This window comes from Microchirus variegatus (genome assembly GCF_963457635.1).
Source record: "Microchirus variegatus genome assembly, chromosome: 4".
NCBI lineage: Eukaryota > Metazoa > Chordata > Actinopteri > Pleuronectiformes > Soleidae > Microchirus > Microchirus variegatus.
In genome coordinates this window covers 38,611,659-38,634,523 of record NC_139805.1, presented here as the reverse complement: position 1 = coordinate 38,634,523, position 22,865 = coordinate 38,611,659, and the positions used below count along the sequence as shown (strand labels likewise).

The 22,865-nt window shown below is 30.9% G+C and overlaps 1 protein-coding gene across 1 annotated transcript in view; it reads right to left on the bottom strand.

Moving 5' to 3' along the window:
• Positions 1-22,865, bottom strand: part of dph5 (diphthamide biosynthesis 5) — a 48,300-nt gene that overhangs the window by 3,499 nt on the left and 21,936 nt on the right. The gene's annotated exons all lie outside the window — the stretch shown is intronic.

Sequence of the window (22,865 nt, the reverse complement as noted above, 5' to 3'; positions counted from 1 at the left end):
ATTAAAAAGAAAAAAAAAAAAACTTTTTCGTACAAAATGTGACCAAAACGTCATATAATACTATGTCGTTGACCTCAATGTCAAACTACACTATTTCGTCCAAAATCTGACTTTTTTTTTTTTTTTTTAAATTTTGGTCCAATATCTGACATAAACGTCATACTATACTATGTCTCCAAAATGTGACAATTTTTTGGAGAAAAAAAATTTGGTCAAAAATGTGACAAAAACGACATAATATACTATGTCGTCCAAAATCGGAAAATTTAAGAAAAAAAATTGTTTTGCCCAAAATGTGACCAAAACGTCATACTATACTATGTCATTGACCTCAATGTCATACTACACTATTACGTCCAAAATCTGGCAATTTTTTCGAGAAAAAATGTTGGTCCAAAATTTGACAAAAACGATACACTCCACTTTGTCGTCAAAAATCTGACAATTTTTTTGGAAACATTTTTTTGGTCCAAAACTTGACAAAAACGTCATACTATACTATGTAGTACGTCATACTATACTATGTAGTACGTCATACTATACTACGTCTCCAATGTGACCATTTTTTTTTTTTTTTAAATTTTGTCCAAAATTTGACAAAAATGATATACTCCACTATGTCGTCCAAAATCTGACAATTTGAAAAAAAAATTTTTTTTTGGTCCAATATCTGACATAAACGTCATACTATACTATGTCGTCCAAAATTTGACCATTTTTTAAAAATAAAATTTCGTACAAAATTTGACAAAAACGACATACTATACTATGTCGTCCAAAATCTGACAATTTTTTTGAAAAAAATGTTTTTGGTCCAAAACTTGACAAAAACGTCATATTATACTATGTAGTACGTCATATTATACTATGTCGTCCAAAATGTGACCATTTTTGGAGAAAAAAAATTTGGTCCAAAATTTGACAAAAACGACATACTATACTATGTCTCCAAAATATGACAATATTTAGAAAAAAATTTTTTATTCCAAAATTTGACAAAAACTTCATACTATACTATGAAGTACGTCATACTATACCAACCCTCCAAAATGTGACCATTTTTTGGAGAAAAAAAGATTTGGTCAAAAATGTGACAAAAACGACATAATATACTATGTCATTGACCTCAATGTCATACTACACTATGTCGTCCAAAATCTGACAATTTTTTCGAGAAAAAATGTTGGTCCAAAACTTGACAAAAACGTCATACTATACTATGAAGTACGTCATACTATACTATGTCTCCAAAATATGACCATTTTTTGGAGAAAAAAAATTTGGTCAAAAATGTGACAAAAACGACATACTATAAAATGTCTTCCAAAATCGGAAAATTTAAGAAAAAAAATTGTTTTGCCCAAAATGTGACCAAAACGTCATACTATACGATGTCATTTACCTCAATGTCATACTACACTATTACGTCCAAAATCTGGCAATTTTTTCGAGAAAAACTTTTGGTCCAAAATTTGACAAAAACGATATACTCCACTTTGTCGTCAAAAATCTGACAATTTTTTTGGAAACATTTTTTTGGTCCAAAACTTGACAAAAACGTCATACTATACTATGTAGTACGTTATACTATACTATGTAGTACGTCATACTATACTATGTCGTCCAAAATGTGACCATTTTTGGAGAAAAAAAGTTTGGTCCAAAACTTGACAAAAACGACATACTATACTATGTAGTACGTCATATTATACTATGTCGTCCAAAATGTGACCATTTTTGGAGAAAAAAAAGTTTGGTCCAAAACTTGACAAAAACGACATACTATACTATGTCTCCAAAATCTGTAAAAAAATTTGAATTGTTTTTTTTAGCCCAAAAGGTGACCGAAACGTCATACTATACTATGTCGTCGACCTCAATGTCATAATACACTATTTCGTCCAAAATCTGATCATTTTTTTGAAAAAACAATTTTGGTCCAAAATTGGACAAAAACGACATACTATACTATGTCGTCCAAAATCTGTTAAAAATTTTGAATTGTTTTTTTTAGCCCAAAATGTGACCGAAACGTCATACTATACTATGTCGTCGACCTCAATGTCATAATACACTATATCGTCCAAAATCTGACAATTTTTTTGAAAAAACAATTTTGGTCCAAAATTGGACAAAAACGACATACTATACTATGTCGTCCAAAATCTGTAAAAAATTTTGAATTGTTTTTTTTAGCCCAAAATGTGACCGAAACGTCATACTATACTATGTCGTCGACCTCAATGTCATACTACACTATTTCGTCCAAAATCTGATCATTTTTTTGAAAAAACAATTTTGGTCCAAAATTGGACAAAAACGACATACTATACTATGTCGTCCAAAATCTGTTAAAAATTTTGAATTGTTTTTTTTAGCCCAAAATGTGACCGAAACGTCATACTATACTATGTCGTCGACCTCAATGTCATAATACACTATCGTCCAAAATCTGACAATTTTTTTGAAAAAACAATTTTGGTCCAAAATTGGACAAAAACGACATACTATACTATGTCGTCCAAAATCTGTAAAAAATTTTGAATTGTTTTTTTTAGCCCAAAATGTGACCGAAACGTCATACTATACTATGTCGTCGACCTCAATGTCATACTACACTATTTCGTCCAAAATCTGATCATTTTTTTGAAAAAACAATTTTGGTCCAAAATTGGACAAAAACGACATACTATACTATGTCGTCCAAAATCTGTTAAAAATTTTGAATTGTTTTTTTTAGCCCAAAATTTGACCGAAACGTCATACTATACTATGTCGTCGACCTCAATGTCATAATACACTATATCGTCCAAAATCTGACCATTTTTTTGGAAAAACAATTTTGGTCCAAAATTGGACAAAAACGACATACTATACTATGTCGTCCAAAATCTGTAAAAAATTTTGAATTGTTTTTTTTAGCCCAAAATGTGACCGAAACGTCATACTATACTATGTCGTCGACCTCAATGTCATAATATACTATTTCGTCCAAAATCTGACCATTTTTTTGAAAAAACAATTTTGGTCCAAAGTTTGACAAAAACGACATACTATACTATGTCGTCCAAAATCTGTAAAAAATTTTGAATTGTTTTTTTTAGCCCAAAATGTGACCGAAACGTCATACTATACTATGTCGTCGACCTCAATGTCATAATACACTATTTCGTCCAAAATCTGACCATTTTTTTGAAAAAACAATTTTGGTCCAAAATTGGACAAAAACGACATACTATACTATGTCGTCCAAAATCTGTAAAAAATTTTGAATTGTTTTTTTTAGCCCAAAATGTGACCGAAACGTCATACTATACTATGTCGTCGACCTCAATGTCATAATATACTATTTCGTCCAAAATCTGACCATTTTTTTGAAAAAACAATTTTGGTCCAAAGTTTGACAAAAACGACATACTATACTATGTCGTCCAAAATCTGTAAAAAAATTTGAATAGTTTTTTTTAACCCAAAATGTGACCGAAACGTCATACTATACTATGTCGTCAACCTCAATGTCATAATACACTATTTCGTCCAAAATCTGACCATTTTTTTGAAAAAACAATTTTGGTCCAAAGTTTGACAAAAACGACATACTATACTATGTCGTCCAAAATCTGTAAAAAATTTTGAATTGTTTTTTTTAGCCCAAAATGTGACCGAAACGTCATACTATACTATGTCGTCGACCTCAATGTCATACTACACTATTTCGTCCAAAATTACCATTTTTTTGAAAAAACAATTTTGGTCCAAAATTGGACAAAAACGACATACTATACTATGTCGTCCAAAATCTGTAAAAAATTTTGAATTGTTTTTTTTAGCCCAAAATGTGACCGAAACGTCATACTATACTATGTCGTCGACCTCAATGTCATAATACACTATTTCGTCCAAAATCTGACCATTTTTTTGAAAAAACAATTTTGGTCCAAAGTTTGACAAAAACGACATACTATACTATGTCGTCCAAAATCTGTAAAAAAATTTGAATAGTTTTTTTTAGCCCAAAATGTGACCGAAACGTCATACTATACTATGTCGTCGACCTCAATGTCATAATACACTATTTCGTCCAAAATCTGACAATTTTTTTGAAAAAACAATTTTGGTCCAAAGTTTGACAAAAACGACATACTATACTATGTCGTCCAAAATCTGTAAAAAATTTTGAATTGTTTTTTTAGCCCAAAATGTGACCGAAACGTCATACTATACTATGTCGTCGACCTCAATGTCATACTACACTATTTCGTCCAAAATTACCATTTTTTTGAAAAAACAATTTTGGTCCAAAATTGGACAAAAACGACATACTATACTTTGTCGTCCAAAATCTGTAAAAAATTTTGAATTGTTTTTTTTAGCCCAAAATGTGACCGAAACGTCATACTATACTATGTCGTCGACCTCAATGTCATACTACACTATTTCGTCCAAAATTACCATTTTTTTGAAAAAACAATTTTGGTCCAAAATTGGACAAAAACGACATACTATACTATGTCGTCCAAAATCTGTAAAAAAATTTGAATTGTATTTTTTAGCCCAAAATGTGACCGAAACGTCATACTATACTATGTCGTCAACCTCAATGTCATACTACACTATTTCGTCCAAAATTACCATTTTTTTGAAAAAACAATTTTGGTCCAAAATTGGACAAAAACGACATACTATACTATGAAGTACGTCATGCTATACTATGTCTCCAAAATGTGACCATTTTTTGGAGAAAAAAAATTTGGTCAAAAACTTGACAAAAACGACATACTATACTATGTCTCCAAAATCTGTAAAAAAATTTGAATTGTTTTTTTTAGCCCAAAAGGTGACCGAAACGTCATACTATACTATGTCGTCGACCTCAATGTCATACTACACTATTTCGTCCAAAATCTGATCATTTTTTTGAAAAAACAATTTTGGTCCAAAATTGGACAAAAACGACATACTATACTATGTCGTCCAAAATCTGTAAAAAATTTTGAATTGTTTTTTTTAGCCCAAAATGTGACCGAAACGTCATACTATACTATGTCGTCGACCTCAATGTCATACTACACTATTTCGTCCAAAATTACCATTTTTTTGAAAAAACAATTTTGGTCCAAAATTGGACAAAAACGACATACTATACTATGTCGTCCAAAATCTGTAAAAAATTTTGAATTGTTTTTTTTAGCCCAAAATGTGACCGAAACGTCATACTATACTATGTCGTCGACCTCAATGTCATACTACACTATTTCGTCCAAAATTACAATTTTTTTGAAAAAACAATTTTGGTCCAAAATTGGACAAAAACGACATACTATACTATGTCGTCCAAAATCTGTAAAAAAATTTGAATAGTTTTTTTTAGCCCAAAATGTGACCGAAACGTCATACTATACTATGTCGTCGACCTCAATGTCATAATACACTATTTCGTCCAAAATCTGACCATTTTTTTGAAAAAACAATTTTGGTCCAAAGTTTGACAAAAACGACATACTATACTATGTCGTCCAAAATCTGTAAAAAAAATTGAATAGTTTTTTTTAGCCCAAAATGTGACCGAAACGTCATACTATACTATGTCGTCGACCTCAATGTCATAATACACTATTTCGTCCAAAATCTGACAATTTTTTTGAAAAAACAATTTGGTCCAAAGTTTGACAAAAACGACATACTATACTATGTCGTCCAAAATCTGTAAAAAATTTTGAATTGTTTTTTTTAGCCCAAAATGTGACCGAAACGTCATACTATACTATGTTGTCGACCTCAATGTAATAATACACTATTTCGTCCAAAATCTGACCATTTTTTTGAAAAAACAATTTTGGTCCAAAGTTTGACAAAAACGACATACTATACTATGTCGTCCAAAATCTGTAAAAAATTTTGAATTGTTTTTTTTAGCCCAAAATGTGACCGAAACGTCATACTATACTATGTCGTCGACCTCAATGTCATACTACACTATTTCGTCCAAAATTACCATTTTTTTGAAAAAACAATTTTGGTCCAAAATTGGACAAAAACGACATACTATACTATGTCGTCCAAAATCTGTAAAAAATTTTGAATTGTTTTTTTTAGCCCAAAATGTGACCGAAACGTCATACTATACTATGTCGTCGACCTCAATGTCATAATACACTATTTGGTCCAAAATCTGACCATTTTTTTGAAAAAACAATTTTGGTCCAAAGTTTGACAAAAACGACATACTATACTATGTCGTCCAAAATCTGTAAAAAAATTTGAATAGTTTTTTTTAGCCCAAAATGTGACCGAAACGTCATACTATACTATGTCGTCGACCTCAATGTCATAATACACTATTTCGTCCAAAATCTGACAATTTTTTTGAAAAAACAATTTTGGTCCAAAGTTTGACAAAAACGACATACTATACTATGTCGTCCAAAATCTGTAAAAAATTTTGAATTGTTTTTTTTAGCCCAAAATGTGACCGAAACGTCATACTATACTATGTCGTCGACCTCAATGTCATACTACACTATTTCGTCCAAAATTACCATTTTTTTGAAAAAACAATTTTGGTCCAAAATTGGACAAAAACGACATACTATACTTTGTCGTCCAAAATCTGTAAAAAATTTTGAATTGTTTTTTTTAGCCCAAAATGTGACCGAAACGTCATACTATACTATGTCGTCGACCTCAATGTCATACTACACTATTTCGTCCAAAATTACCATTTTTTTGAAAAAACAATTTTGGTCCAAAATTGGACAAAAACGACATACTATACTATGTCGTCCAAAATCTGTAAAAAAATTTGAATTGTATTTTTTAGCCCAAAATGTGACCGAAACGTCATACTATACTATGTCGTCAACCTCAATGTCATACTACACTATTTCGTCCAAAATTACCATTTTTTTGAAAAAACAATTTTGGTCCAAAATTGGACAAAAACGACATACTATACTTTGTCGTCCAAAATCTGTAAAAAATTTTGAATTGTTTTTTTTAGCCCAAAATGTGACCGAAACGTCATACTATACTATGTCGTCGACCTCAATGTCATACTACACTATTTCGTCCAAAATTACCATTTTTTTGAAAAAACAATTTTGGTCCAAAATTGGACAAAAACGACATACTATACTATGTCGTCCAAAATCTGTAAAAAAATTTGAATTGTATTTTTTAGCCCAAAATGTGACCGAAACGTCATACTATACTATGTCGTCAACCTCAATGTCATACTACACTATTTCGTCCAAAATTACCATTTTTTTGAAAAAACAATTTTGGTCCAAAATTGGACAAAAACGACATACTATACTATGAAGTACGTCATGCTATACTATGTCTCCAAAATGTGACCATTTTTTGGAGAAAAAAAATTTGGTCAAAAACTTGACAAAAACGACATACTATACTATGTCTCCAAAATCTGTAAAAAAATTTGAATTGTTTTTTTTAGCCCAAAATGTGACCGAAACGTCATACTATACTATGTCGTCGACCTCAATGTCATACTACACTATTTCGTCCAAAATTACCATTTTTTTGAAAAAACAATTTTGGTCCAAAATTGGACAAAAACGACATACTATACTATGTCGTCCAAAATCTGTAAAAAATTTTGAATTGTTTTTTTTAGCCCAAAATGTGACCGAAACGTCATACTATACTATGTCGTCGACCTCAATGTCATACTACACTATTTCGTCCAAAATTACAATTTTTTTGAAAAAACAATTTTGGTCCAAAATTGGACAAAAACGACATACTATACTATGTCGTCCAAAATCTGTAAAAAAATTTGAATAGTTTTTTTTAGCCCAAAATGTGACCGAAACGTCATACTATACTATGTCGTCGACCTCAATGTCATAATACACTATTTCGTCCAAAATCTGACCATTTTTTTGAAAAAACAATTTTGGTCCAAAGTTTGACAAAAACGACATACTATACTATGTCGTCCAAAATCTGTAAAAAAAATTGAATAGTTTTTTTTAGCCCAAAATGTGACCGAAACGTCATACTATACTATGTCGTCGACCTCAATGTCATAATACACTATTTCGTCCAAAATCTGACAATTTTTTTGAAAAAACAATTTGGTCCAAAGTTTGACAAAAACGACATACTATACTATGTCGTCCAAAATCTGTAAAAAATTTTGAATTGTTTTTTTTAGCCCAAAATGTGACCGAAACGTCATACTATACTATGTTGTCGACCTCAATGTAATAATACACTATTTCGTCCAAAATCTGACCATTTTTTTGAAAAAACAATTTTGGTCCAAAGTTTGACAAAAACGACATACTATACTATGTCGTCCAAAATCTGTAAAAAATTTTGAATTGTTTTTTTTAGCCCAAAATGTGACCGAAACGTCATACTATACTATGTCGTCGACCTCAATGTCATACTACACTATTTCGTCCAAAATTACCATTTTTTTGAAAAAACAATTTTGGTCCAAAATTGGACAAAAACGACATACTATACTATGTCGTCCAAAATCTGTAAAAAAATTTGAATTGTATTTTTTAGCCCAAAATGTGACCGAAACGTCATACTATACTATGTCGTCAACCTCAATGTCATACTACACTATTTCGTCCAAAATTACCATTTTTTTGAAAAAACAATTTTGGTCCAAAATTGGACAAAAACGACATACTATACTATGTCGTCCAAAATCTGTAAAAAATTTTGAATTGTTTTTTTTAGCCCAAAATGTGACCGAAACGTCATACTATACTATGTCGTCGACCTCAATGTCATACTACACTATTTCGTCCAAAATTACAATTTTTTTGAAAAAACAATTTTGGTCCAAAATTGGACAAAAACGACATACTATACTATGTCGTCCAAAATCTGTAAAAAAATTTGAATAGTTTTTTTTAGCCCAAAATGTGACCGAAACGTCATACTATACTATGTCGTCGACCTCAATGTCATAATACACTATTTCGTCCAAAATCTGACCATTTTTTTGAAAAAACAATTTTGGTCCAAAGTTTGACAAAAACGACATACTATACTATGTCGTCCAAAATCTGTAAAAAAAATTGAATAGTTTTTTTTAGCCCAAAATGTGACCGAAACGTCATACTATACTATGTCGTCGACCTCAATGTCATAATACACTATTTCGTCCAAAATCTGACAATTTTTTTGAAAAAACAATTTGGTCCAAAGTTTGACAAAAACGACATACTATACTATGTCGTCCAAAATCTGTAAAAAATTTTGAATTGTTTTTTTTAGCCCAAAATGTGACCGAAACGTCATACTATACTATGTTGTCGACCTCAATGTAATAATACACTATTTCGTCCAAAATCTGACCATTTTTTTGAAAAAACAATTTTGGTCCAAAGTTTGACAAAAACGACATACTATACTATGTCGTCCAAAATCTGTAAAAAATTTTGAATTGTTTTTTTTAGCCCAAAATGTGACCGAAACGTCATACTATACTATGTCGTCGACCTCAATGTCATACTACACTATTTCGTCCAAAATTACCATTTTTTTGAAAAAACAATTTTGGTCCAAAATTGGACAAAAACGACATACTATACTATGTCGTCCAAAATCTGTAAAAAAATTTGAATTGTATTTTTTAGCCCAAAATGTGACCGAAACGTCATACTATACTATGTCGTCAACCTCAATGTCATACTACACTATTTCGTCCAAAATTACCATTTTTTTGAAAAAACAATTTTGGTCCAAAATTGGACAAAAACGACATACTATACTATGAAGTACGTCATGCTATACTATGTCTCCAAAATGTGACCATTTTTTGGAGAAAAAAAATTTGGTCAAAAACTTGACAAAAACGACATACTATACTATGTCTCCAAAATCTGTAAAAAAATTTGAATTGTTTTTTTTAGCCCAAAAGGTGACCGAAACGTCATACTATACTATGTCGTCGACCTCAATGTCATACTACACTATTTCGTCCAAAATCTGATCATTTTTTTGAAAAAACAATTTTGGTCCAAAATTGGACAAAAACGACATACTATACTATGTCGTCCAAAATCTGTTAAAAATTTTGAATTGTTTTTTTTAGCCCAAAATGTGACCGAAACGTCATACTATACTATGTCGTCGACCTCAATGTCATAATACACTATATCGTCCAAAATCTGACCATTTTTTTGGAAAAACAATTTTGGTCCAAAATTGGACAAAAACGACATACTATACTATGTCGTCCAAAATCTGTAAAAAATTTTGAATTGTTTTTTTTAGCCCAAAATGTGACCGAAACGTCATACTATACTATGTCGTCGACCTCAATGTCATACTACACTATTTCGTCCAAAATTACCATTTTTTTGAAAAAACAATTTTGGTCCAAAATTGGACAAAAACGACATACTATACTATGTCGTCCAAAATCTGTAAAAAATTTTGAATTGTTTTTTTTAGCCCAAAATGTGACCGAAACGTCATACTATACTATGTCGTCGACCTCAATGTCATACTACACTATTTCGTCCAAAATTACAATTTTTTTGAAAAAACAATTTTGGTCCAAAATTGGACAAAAACGACATACTATACTATGTCGTCCAAAATCTGTAAAAAAATTTGAATAGTTTTTTTTAGCCCAAAATGTGACCGAAACGTCATACTATACTATGTCGTCGACCTCAATGTCATAATACACTATTTCGTCCAAAATCTGACCATTTTTTTGAAAAAACAATTTTGGTCCAAAGTTTGACAAAAACGACATACTATACTATGTCGTCCAAAATCTGTAAAAAAAATTGAATAGTTTTTTTTAGCCCAAAATGTGACCGAAACGTCATACTATACTATGTCGTCGACCTCAATGTCATAATACACTATTTCGTCCAAAATCTGACAATTTTTTTGAAAAAACAATTTGGTCCAAAGTTTGACAAAAACGACATACTATACTATGTCGTCCAAAATCTGTTAAAAATTTTGAATTGTTTTTTTTAGCCCAAAATGTGACCGAAACGTCATACTATACTATGTCGTCGACCTCAATGTCATACTACACTATTTCGTCCAAAATTACCATTTTTTTGAAAAAACAATTTTGGTCCAAAATTGGACAAAAACGACATACTATACTATGTCGTCCAAAATCTGTAAAAAATTTTGAATTGTTTTTTTTAGCCCAAAATGTGACCGAAACGTCATACTATACTATGTCGTCGACCTCAATGTCATAATACACTATTTCGTCCAAAATCTGACCATTTTTTTGAAAAAACAATTTTGGTCCAAAGTTTGACAAAAACGACATACTATACTATGTCGTCCAAAATCTGTAAAAAATTTTGAATTGTTTTTTTTAGCCCAAAATGTGACCGAAACGTCATACTATACTATGTCGTCGACCTCAATGTCATACTACACTATTTCGTCCAAAATCTGACAATTTTTTTGAAAAAACAATTTTGGTCCAAAGTTTGACAAAAACGACATACTATACTATGTCGTCCAAAATCTGTAAAAAATTTTGAATTGTTTTTTTTAGCCCAAAATGTGACCGAAACGTCATACTATACTATGTCGTCGACCTCAATGTCATACTACACTATTTCGTCCAAAATTACCATTTTTTTGAAAAAACAATTTTGGTCCAAAATTGGACAAAAACGACATACTATACTATGTCGTCCAAAATCTGTAAAAAATTTTGAATTGTTTTTTTTAGCCCAAAATGTGACCGAAACGTCATACTATACTATGTCGTCGACCTCAATGTCATAATACACTATTTCGTCCAAAATCTGACCATTTTTTTGAAAAAACAATTTTGGTCCAAAGTTTGACAAAAACGACATACTATACTATGTCGTCCAAAATCTGTAAAAAAATTTGAATAGTTTTTTTTAGCCCAAAATGTGACCGAAACGTCATACTATACTATGTCGTCGACCTCAATGTCATACTACACTATTTCGTCCAAAATTACCATTTTTTTGAAAAAACAATTTTGGTCCAAAATTGGACAAAAACGACATACTATACTATGTCGTCCAAAATCTGTAAAAAAATTTGAATAGTTTTTTTTAGCCCAAAATGTGACCGAAACGTCATACTATACTATGTCGTCGAACTCAATGTCATAATACACTATTTCGTCCAAAATCTGACCATTTTTTTGAAAAAACAATTTTGGTCCAAAGTTTGACAAAAACGACATACTATACTATGTCGTCCAAAATCTGTAAAACATTTTGAATTGTTTTTTTTAGCCCAAAATGTGACCGAAACGTCATACTATACTATGTCGTCGACCTCAATGTCATAATACACTATTTCGTCCAAAATCTGACCATTTTTTTGAAAAAACAATTTTGGTCCAAAGTTTGACAAAAACGACATACTATACTATGTCGTCCAAAATCTGTAAAAAAATTTGAATAGTTTTTTTTAGCCCAAAATGTGACCGAAACGTCATACTATACTATGTCGTCGACCTCAATGTCATAATACACTATTTCGTCCAAAATTACCATTTTTTTGAAAAAACAATTTTGGTCCAAAATTGGACAAAAACGACATACTATACTATGTCGTCCAAAATCTGTAAAAAATTTTGAATTGTTTTTTTTAGCCCAAAATGTGACCGAAACGTCATACTATACTATGTCGTCGACCTCAATGTCATACTACACTATTTCGTCCAAAATCTGACAATTTTTTTGAAAAAACAATTTTGGTCCAAAGTTTGACAAAAACGACATACTATACTATGTCGTCCAAAATCTGTAAAAAATTTTGAATTGTTTTTTTTAGCCCAAAATGTGACCGAAACGTCATACTATACTATGTCGTCGACCTCAATGTCATACTACACTATTTCGTCCAAAATTACCATTTTTTTGAAAAAACAATTTTGGTCCAAAATTGGACAAAAACGACATACTATACTATGTCGTCCAAAATCTGTAAAAAATTTTGAATTGTTTTTTTTAGCCCAAAATGTGACCGAAACGTCATACTATACTATGTCGTCGACCTCAATGTCATAATACACTATTTCGTCCAAAATCTGACCATTTTTTTGAAAAAACAATTTTGGTCCAAAGTTTGACAAAAACGACATACTATACTATGTCGTCCAAAATCTGTAAAAAAATTTGAATAGTTTTTTTTAGCCCAAAATGTGACCGAAACGTCATACTATACTATGTCGTCGACCTCAATGTCATACTACACTATTTCGTCCAAAATTACCATTTTTTTGAAAAAACAATTTTGGTCCAAAATTGGACAAAAACGACATACTATACTATGTCGTCCAAAATCTGTAAAAAAATTTGAATAGTTTTTTTTAGCCCAAAATGTGACCGAAACGTCATACTATACTATGTCGTCGAACTCAATGTCATAATACACTATTTCGTCCAAAATCTGACCATTTTTTTGAAAAAACAATTTTGGTCCAAAGTTTGACAAAAACGACATACTATACTATGTCGTCCAAAATCTGTAAAAAATTTTGAATTGTTTTTTTTAGCCCAAAATGTGACCGAAACGTCATACTATACTATGTCGTCGACCTCAATGTCATACTACACTATTTCGTCCAAAATTACCATTTTTTTGAAAAAACTATTTTGGTCCAAAATTGGACAAAAACGACATACTATACTATGTCGTCCAAAATCTGTAAAAAAATTTGAATAGTTTTTTTTAGCCCAAAATGTGACCGAAACGTCATACTATACTATGTCGTCGAACTCAATGTCATAATACACTATTTCGTCCAAAATCTGACCATTTTTTTGAAAAAACAATTTTGGTCCAAAGTTTGACAAAAACGACATACTATACTATGTCGTCCAAAATCTGTAAAAAATTTTGAATTGTTTTTTTTAGCCCAAAATGTGACCGAAACGTCATACTATACTATGTCGTCGACCTCAATGTCATAATACACTATTTCGTCCAAAATCTGACCATTTTTTTGAAAAAACAATTTTGGTCCAAAGTTTGACAAAAACGACATACTATGTCGTCCAAAATCTGTAAAAAAATTTGAATTGTTTTTTTTAGCCCAAAATGTGACCGAAACGTCATACTATACTATGTCGTCGACCTCAATGTCATAATACACTATTTCGTCCAAAATCTGACAATTTTTTTGAAAAAACAATTTTGGTCCAAAGTTTGACAAAAACGACATACTATACTATGTCGTCCAAAATCTGTAAAAAATTTTGAATTGTTTTTTTTAGCCCAAAATGTGACCGAAACGTCATACTATACTATGTCGTCGACCTCAATGTCATACTACACTATTTCGTCCAAAATTACAATTTTTTTGAAAAAACAATTTTGGTCCAAAATTGGACAAAAACGACATACTATACTATGTCGTCCAAAATCTGTAAAAAATTTTGAATTGTTTTTTTTAGCCCAAAATGTGACCGAAACGTCATACTATACTATGTCGTCGACCTCAATGTCATAATACACTATTTCGTCCAAAATCTGACCATTTTTTTGAAAAAACAATTTTGGTCCAAAGTTTGACAAAAACGACATACTATACTATGTCGTCCAAAATCTGTAAAAAATTTTGAATTGTTTTTTTTAGCCCAAAATGTGACCGAAACGTCATACTATACTATGTCGTCAACCTCAATGTCATAATACACTATTTCGTCCAAAATCTGACCATTTTTTTGAAAAAACAATTTTGGTCCAAAGTTTGACAAAAACGACATACTATACTATGTCGTCCAAAATCTGTAAAAAAATTTGAATTGTTTTTTTTAGCCCAAAATGTGACCGAAACGTCATACTATACTATGTCGTCGACCTCAATGTCATACTACACTATTTCGTCCAAAATTACAATTTTTTTGAAAAAACAATTTTGGTCCAAAATTGGACAAAAACGACATACTATACTATGTCGTCCAAAATCTGTAAAAAATTTTGAATTGTTTTTTTTAGCCCAAAATGTGACCGAAACGTCATACTATACTATGTCGTCGACCTCAATGTCATACTACACTATTTCGTCCAAAATTACCATTTTTTTAAAAAAACAATTTTGGTCCAAAATTGGACAAAAACGACATACTATACTATGTCGTCCAAAATCTGTAAAAAAATTTGAATTGTTTTTTTTAGCCCAAAATGTGACCGAAACGTCATACTATACTATGTCGTCGACCTCAATGTCATAATACACTATTTCGTCCAAAATCTGACCATTTTTTTGAAAAAACAATTTTGGTCCAAAGTTTGACAAAAACGACATACTATACTATGTCGTCCAAAATCTGTAAAAAATTTTGAATTGTTTTTTTTAGCCCAAAATGTGACCGAAACGTCATACTATACTATGTCGTCGACCTCAATGTCATAATACACTATTTCGTCCAAAATCTGACCATTTTTTTGAAAAAACAATTTTGGTCCAAAGTTTGACAAAAACGACATACTATACTATGTCGTCCAAAATCTGTAAAAAAATTTGAATAGTTTTTTTTAGCCCAAAATGTGACCGAAACGTCATACTATACTATGTCGTCGACCTCAATGTCATAATACACTATTTCGTCCAAAATCTGACAATTTTTTTGAAAAAACAATTTTGGTCCAAAGTTTGACAAAAACGACATACTATACTATGTCGTCCAAAATCTGTAAAAAATTTTGAATAGTTTTTTTTAGCCCAAAATGTGACCGAAACGTCATACTATACTATGTCGTCGACCTCAATGTCATACTACACTATTTCGTCCAAAATTACCATTTTTTTGAAAAAACAATTTTGGTCCAAAATTGGACAAAAACGACATACTATACTATGTCGTCCAAAATCTGTAAAAAATTTTGAATTGTTTTTTTTAGCCCAAAATGTGACCGAAACGTCATACTATACTATGTCGTCGACCTCAATGTCATACTACACTATTTCGTCCAAAATTACCATTTTTTTGAAAAAACAATTTTGGTCCAAAGTTTGACAAAAACGACATACTATACTATGTCGTCCAAAATCTGTAAAAAATTTTGAATTGTTTTTTTTAGCACAAAATGTGACCGAAACGTCATACTATACTATGTCGTCGACCTCAATGTCATACTACACTATTTCGTCCAAAATTACCATTTTTTTGAAAAAACAATTTTGGTCCAAAATTGGACAAAAACTGGACAAAATTGGACAAAAACGACATACTATGTCGTCCAAAATCTGTAAAAAATTTTGAATTGTTTTTTTTAGCCCAAAATGTGACCGAAACGTCATACTATACTATGTCGTCGACCTCAATGTCATACTACACTATTTCGTCCAAAATTACCATTTAATTGAAAAAACAATTTTGGTCCAAAATTGGACAAAAACGACATACTATACTATGTCGTCCAAAATCTGTAAAAAATTTTGAATTGTTTTTTTTTGCCCAAAATGTGACCGAAACGTCATACTATACTATGTCGTCGACCTCAATGTCATAATACACTATTTCGTCCAAAATCTGACCATTTTTTTGAAAAAACAATTTTGGTCCAAAGTTTGACAAAAACGACATACTATACTATGTCGTCCAAAATCTGTAAAAAATTTTGAATTGTTTTTTTTAGCCCAAAATGTGACCGAAACGTCATACTATACTATGTCGTCGACCTCAATGTCATAATACACTATTTCGTCCAAAATCTGACCATTTTTTTGAAAAAACAATTTTGGTCCAAAGTTTGACAAAAACGACATACTATACTATGTCGTCCAAAATCTGTAAAAAAATTTGAATAGTTTTTTTAGCCCAAAATGTGACCGAAACGTCATACTATACTATGTCGTCGACCTCAATGTCATAATACACTATTTCGTCCAAAATCTGACAATTTTTTTGAAAAAACAATTTTGGTCCAAAGTTTGACAAAAACGACATACTATACTATGTCGTCCAAAATCTGTAAAAAAATTTGAATTGTTTTTTTTAGCCCAAAATGTGACCGAAACGTCATACTATACTATGTCGTCGACCTCAATGTCATACTACACTATTTTGTCCAAAATTACCATTTTTTTGAAAAAACAATTTTGGTCCAAAATTGGACAAAAACGACATACTATACTATGTCGTCCAAAATCTGTAAAAAAATTTGAATTGTTTTTTTTAGCCCAAAATGTGACCGAAACGTCATACTATACTATGTCGTCGACCTCAATGTCATAATACACTATTTCGTCCAAAATCTGACCATTTTTTTGAAAAAACAATTTTGGTCCAAAGTTTGACAAAAACGACATACTATACTATGTCGTCCAAAATCTGTAAAAAAATTTGAATAGTTTTTTTTAGCCCAAAATGTGACCGAAACGTCATACTATACTATGTCGTCGACCTCAATGTCATACTACACTATTTCGTCCAAAATTACCATTTTTTTGAAAAAACAATTTTGGTCCAAAATTGGACAAAAACGACATACTATACTATGTCGTCCAAAATCTGTAAAAAATTTTGAATTGTTTTTTTTAGCCCAAAATGTGACCGAAACGTCATACTATACTATGTCGTCGACCTCAATGTCATAATACACTATTTCGTCCAAAATCTGACCATTTTTTTGAAAAAACAATTTTGGTCCAAAGTTTGACAAAAACGACATACTATACTATGTCGTCCAAAATCTGTAAAAAAATTTGAATAGTTTTTTTTAGCCCAAAATGTGACCGAAACGTCATACTATACTATGTCGTCGACCTCAATGTCATACTACACTATTTCGTCCAAAATTACCATTTTTTTGAAAAAACAATTTTGGTCCAAAATTGGACAAAAACGACATACTATACTATGTCGTCCAAAATCTGTAAAAAAATTTGAATAGTTTTTTTTAGCCCAAAATGTGACCGAAACGTCATACTATACTATGTCGTCGAACTCAATGTCATAATACACTATTTCGTCCAAAATCTGACCATTTTTTTGAAAAAACAATTTTGGTCCAAAGTTTGACAAAAACGACATACTATACTATGTCGTCCAAAATCTGTAAAACATTTTGAATTGTTTTTTTTAGCCCAAAATGTGACCGAAACGTCATACTATACTATGTCGTCGACCTCAATGTCATAATACACTATTTCGTCCAAAATCTGACCATTTTTTTGAAAAAACAATTTTGGTCCAAAGTTTGACAAAAACGACATACTATACTATGTCGTCCAAAATCTGTAAAAAATTTTGAATTGTTTTTTTTAGCCCAAAATGTGACCGAAACGTCATACTATACTATGTCGTCGACCTCAATGTCATACTACACTATTTCGTCCAAAATTACCATTTTTTTGAAAAAACTATTTTGGTCCAAAATTGGACAAAAACGACATACTATACTATGTCGTCCAAAATCTGTAAAACATTTTGAATTGTTTTTTTTAGCCCAAAATGTGACCGAAACGTCATACTATACTATGTCGTCGACCTCAATGTCATAATACACTATTTCGTCCAAAATCTGACCATTTTTTTGAAAAAACAATTTTGGTCCAAAGTTTGACAAAAACGACATACTATACTATGTCGTCCAAAATCTGTAAAAAATTTTGAATTGTTTTTTTTAGCCCAAAATGTGACCGAAACGTCATACTATACTATGTCGTCGACCTCAATGTCATACTACACTATTTCGTCCAAAATTACCATTTTTTTGAAAAAACTATTTTGGTCCAAAATTGGACAAAAACGACATACTATACTATGTCGTCCAAAATCTGTAAAAAAATTTGAATAGTTTTTTTTAGCCCAAAATGTGACCGAAACGTCATACTATACTATGTCGTCGAACTCAATGTCATAATACACTATTTCGTCCAAAATCTGACCATTTTTTTGAAAAAACAATTTTGGTCCAAAGTTTGACAAAAACGACATACTATACTATGTCGTCCAAAATCTGTAAAAAATTTTGAATTGTTTTTTTTAGCCCAAAATGTGACCGAAACGTCATACTATACTATGTCGTCGACCTCAATGTCATAATACACTATTTCGTCCAAAATCTGACCATTTTTTTGAAAAAACAATTTTGGTCCAAAGTTTGACAAAAACGACATACTATGTCGTCCAAAATCTGTAAAAAAATTTGAATTGTTTTTTTTAGCCCAAAATGTGACCGAAACGTCATACTATACTATGTCGTCGACCTCAATGTCATAATACACTATTTCGTCCAAAATCTGACAATTTTTTTGAAAAAACAATTTTGGTCCAAAGTTTGACAAAAACGACATACTATACTATGTCGTCCAAAATCTGTAAAAAATTTTGAATTGTTTTTTTTAGCCCAAAATGTGACCGAAACGTCATACTATACTATGTCGTCGACCTCAATGTCATACTACACTATTTCGTCCAAAATTACAATTTTTTTGAAAAAACAATTTTGGTCCAAAATTGGACAAAAACGACATACTATACTATGTCGTCCAAAATCTGTAAAAAATTTTGAATTGTTTTTTTTAGCCCAAAATGTGACCGAAACGTCATACTATACTATGTCGTCGACCTCAATGTCATAATACACTATTTCGTCCAAAATCTGACCATTTTTTTGAAAAAACAATTTTGGTCCAAAGTTTGACAAAAACGACATACTATACTATGTCGTCCAAAATCTGTAAAAAATTTTGAATTGTTTTTTTTAGCCCAAAATGTGACCGAAACGTCATACTATACTATGTCGTCAACCTCAATGTCATAATACACTATTTCGTCCAAAATCTGACCATTTTTTTGAAAAAACAATTTTGGTCCAAAGTTTGACAAAAACGACATACTATACTATGTCGTCCAAAATCTGTAAAAAAATTTGAATTGTTTTTTTTAGCCCAAAATGTGACCGAAACGTCATACTATACTATGTCGTCGACCTCAATGTCATACTACACTATTTCGTCCAAAATTACAATTTTTTTGAAAAAACAATTTTGGTCCAAAATTGGACAAAAACGACATACTATACTATGTCGTCCAAAATCTGTAAAAAATTTTGAATTGTTTTTTTTAGCCCAAAATGTGACCGAAACGTCATACTATACTATGTCGTCGACCTCAATGTCATACTACACTATTTCGTCCAAAATTACCATTTTTTTGAAAAAACAATTTTGGTCCAAAATTGGACAAAAACGACATACTATACTATGTCGTCCAAAATCTGTAAAAAAATTTGAATTGTTTTTTTTAGCCCAAAATGTGACCGAAACGTCATACTATACTATGTCGTCGACCTCAATGTCATAATACACTATTTCGTCCAAAATCTGACCATTTTTTTGAAAAAACAATTTTGGTCCAAAGTTTGACAAAAACGACATACTATACTATGTCGTCCAAAATCTGTAAAAAATTTTGAATTGTTTTTTTTAGCCCAAAATGTGACCGAAACGTCATACTATACTATGTCGTCGACCTCAATGTCATAATACACTATTTCGTCCAAAATCTGACCATTTTTTTGAAAAAACAATTTTGGTCCAAAGTTTGACAAAAACGACATACTATACTATGTCGTCCAAAATCTGTAAAAAAATTTGAATAGTTTTTTTTAGCCCAAAATGTGACCGAAACGTCATACTATACTATGTCGTCGACCTCAATGTCATAATACACTATTTCGTCCAAAATCTGACAATTTTTTTGAAAAAACAATTTTGGTCCAAAGTTTGACAAAAACGACATACTATACTATGTCGTCCAAAATCTGTAAAAAATTTTGAATAGTTTTTTTTAGCCCAAAATGTGACCGAAACGTCATACTATACTATGTCGTCGACCTCAATGTCATACTACACTATTTCGTCCAAAATTACCATTTTTTTGAAAAAACAATTTTGGTCCAAAATTGGACAAAAACGACATACTATACTATGTCGTCCAAAATCTGTAAAAAATTTTGAATTGTTTTTTTTAGCCCAAAATGTGACCGAAACGTCATACTATACTATGTCGTCGACCTCAATGTCATACTACACTATTTCGTCCAAAATTACCATTTAATTGAAAAAACAATTTTGGTCCAAAATTGGACAAAAACGACATACTATACTATGTCGTCCAAAATCTGTAAAAAATTTTGAATTGTTTTTTTTAGCCCAAAATGTGACCGAAACGTCATACTATACTATGTCGTCGACCTCAATGTCATAATACACTATTTCGTCCAAAATCTGACCATTTTTTTGAAAAAACAATTTTGGTCCAAAGTTTGACAAAAACGACATACTATACTATGTCGTCCAAAATCTGTAAAAAATTTTGAATTGTTTTTTTTAGCCCAAAATGTGACCGAAACGTCATACTATACTATGTCGTCGACCTCAATGTCATAATACACTATTTCGTCCAAAATCTGACCATTTTTTTGAAAAAACAATTTTGGTCCAAAGTTTGACAAAAACGACATACTATACTATGTCGTCCAAAATCTGTAAAAAAATTTGAATAGTTTTTTTAGCCCAAAATGTGACCGAAACGTCATACTATACTATGTCGTCGACCTCAATGTCATAATACACTATTTCGTCCAAAATCTGACAATTTTTTTGAAAAAACAATTTTGGTCCAAAGTTTGACAAAAACGACATACTATACTATGTCGTCCAAAATCTGTAAAAAAATTTGAATTGTTTTTTTTAGCCCAAAATGTGACCGAAACGTCATACTATACTATGTCGTCGACCTCAATGTCATACTACACTATTTTGTCCAAAATTACCATTTTTTTGAAAAAACAATTTTGGTCCAAAATTGGACAAAAACGACATACTATACTATGTCGTCCAAAATCTGTAAAAAAATTTGAATTGTTTTTTTTAGCCCAAAATGTGACCGAAACGTCATACTATACTATGTCGTCGACCTCAATGTCATAATACACTATTTCGTCCAAAATCTGACCATTTTTTTGAAAAAACAATTTTGGTCCAAAGTTTGACAAAAACGACATACTATACTATGTCGTCCAAAATCTGTAAAAAATTTTGAATTGTTTTTTTTAGCCCAAAATGTGACCGAAACGTCATACTATACTATGTCGTCGACCTCAATGTCATACTACACTATTTCGTCCAAAATCTGACAATTTTTTTGAAAAAACAATTTTGGTCCAAAGTTTGACAAAAACGACATACTATACTATGTCGTCCAAAATCTGTAAAAAATTTTGAATTGTTTTTTTTAGCCCAAAATGTGACCGAAACGTCATACTATACTATGTCGTCGACCTCAATGTCATACTACACTATTTCGTCCAAAATTACCATTTTTTTGAAAAAACAATTTTGGTCCAAAATTGGACAAAAACGACATACTATACTATGTCGTCCAAAATCTGTAAAAAATTTTGAATTGTTTTTTTTAGCCCAAAATGTGACCGAAACGTCATACTATACTATGTCGTCGACCTCAATGTCATAATACACTATTTCGTCCAAAATCTGACCATTTTTTTGAAAAAACAATTTTGGTCCAAAGTTTGACAAAAACGACATACTATACTATGTCGTCCAAAATCTGTAAAAAAATTTGAATAGTTTTTTTTAGCCCAAAATGTGACCGAAACGTCATACTATACTATGTCGTCGACCTCAATGTCATACTACACTATTTCGTCCAAAATTACCATTTTTTTGAAAAAACAATTTTGGTCCAAAATTGGACAAAAACGACATACTATACTATGTCGTCCAAAATCTGTAAAAAAATTTGAATAGTTTTTTTTAGCCCAAAATGTGACCGAAACGTCATACTATACTATGTCGTCGAACTCAATGTCATAATACACTATTTCGTCCAAAATCTGACCATTTTTTTGAAAAA